Source organism: Triticum aestivum, chromosome 4A, assembly GCF_018294505.1.
Source record: "Triticum aestivum cultivar Chinese Spring chromosome 4A, IWGSC CS RefSeq v2.1, whole genome shotgun sequence".
NCBI lineage: Eukaryota > Viridiplantae > Streptophyta > Magnoliopsida > Poales > Poaceae > Triticum > Triticum aestivum.
Window position 1 is genome coordinate 675,651,416 of NC_057803.1, and position 1,388 is coordinate 675,652,803.

Here is a 1,388-nt window from a genome sequence, read left to right on the forward strand (position 1 = left end):
AGATGAGTGGCGGGGAAGCATAGGCAACCTGAGCCCTGAGGGGCTACCAGACATGGGAAAGATAATGGAGATCTGTCGCGGCTGGCCATAAACTAGTCATACGTATCCACGCAGACTAGTTTTATCTTTGTTCGGTACCTTTTTAGTTTGAAAATGTAATGATTTTTGTCCGGTTTGTATGAAATCCATCGTGTTTGCATGTATTTCGTCCGGTTAGTTCAAAGAGTGATTGAAATGTATGCAGGCAAGGTTGGATGGCAGCCTCCGCCATCAGTGTCCGCAGACTGGTCCTCTGTTCGCGAACGGATGCGGGAAGGAATCGATGTTGGAGATGTCCTTACGTGACATAACAATTCAATTTGAAATTAGTCCAAAAAATTCAAGCTAATGTTGTTGCCCGCGAGCTGCGGCGGTATCAACAGATTTAGCCTAGGGTTTCAAGAGAAGAAAATCAGCAAACAAGGAGAAACAAAAGCAAAATAAAAATAAAACTTGTTTAAAATAAAGTTTTTTTAACAAATGTTTAAACTAATAAAGTTAGTAATAAAACCAGGCAAATCAAAACCAGGGAAAAACCGATAAGAAACCAAGTCTTCGAAAGTCAAAAAACGTTTCAAATTGTGCATAAGTGCATTCAGGATCAGATGGTAAACCATGGGGAAGCCCCAGTGTCGTAACAGGCTTATTGGGGCGGGCAACCCTCTCGCATAATTAAGCGAGCCTGTACCACTCCTCATTTCCCTTTGCTGCCTGAAGGATCATGCTTTCTACAGGACGCACCCCGTCCCATCTTAAAGACCTCGGATCCATGCGCTCGCTCCCTCCGGCCGAGGTGGGACTAATACAGTATGTCGCTGAACCCTCCCTCCTAGACAATTTTTTAGGAGGCCGATGCTAAACCTGCTACGGACAAACAGGCCTATACACATTGGCCCATCGCGACTAGGCTTGCTTTGAGGATGTCACGCTGTTTAACGACCTGGTTGAACACTTTAGACATAGGGGATGTAGCTCAAATGGTAGAGCGCCCGCTTTGCATGCGGGAGGCACGGGGTTCGATCCCCCGCATCTCCACCTCATTCTTCTTTTCCGATATCAACGCGTCTCCATATAAGATATCCTAGTCTTTTTTATGTTTTTGTCAGGCCACCGTCAAGTATCCTTTTTCATATCGCCGTTATATTTGTTTTCCTATCTTTTTCATCTTGTCACAAATAAGTTTCTTTTTCTACATGTTTTCATGTCCCCTTAGACTTTTTTTTCCCTATCTATTGGTTATATCTATTCATGTCACCATCAACGTAGCCAGCTGCCGCCTTCCCAAAACTAAGGTTCCACCTCATTCTTCTTTTCCGATATCAACGCGTCTCCATATAAGATATCCTAGT

At 43.9% G+C, this 1,388-nt stretch overlaps 2 non-coding genes across 2 annotated transcripts; one reads left to right on the plus strand and one right to left on the minus strand.

Moving 5' to 3' along the window:
* Window positions 1-636: 636 nt before the first annotated feature.
* LOC123088920 (small nucleolar RNA Z279/snoR105/snoR108) lies at window positions 637-742 on the minus strand. The gene has a single exon (XR_006442174.1). It is a non-coding gene; the product is annotated as a small nucleolar RNA Z279/snoR105/snoR108 (small nucleolar RNA).
* Window positions 743-1,001: 259 nt separating this feature from the next.
* On the plus strand, window positions 1,002-1,074 carry TRNAA-UGC (transfer RNA alanine (anticodon UGC)). Its single transcript has one exon. It is a non-coding gene; the product is annotated as a tRNA-Ala (tRNA).
* The last annotated feature ends 314 nt before the right edge of the window (window positions 1,075-1,388 follow it).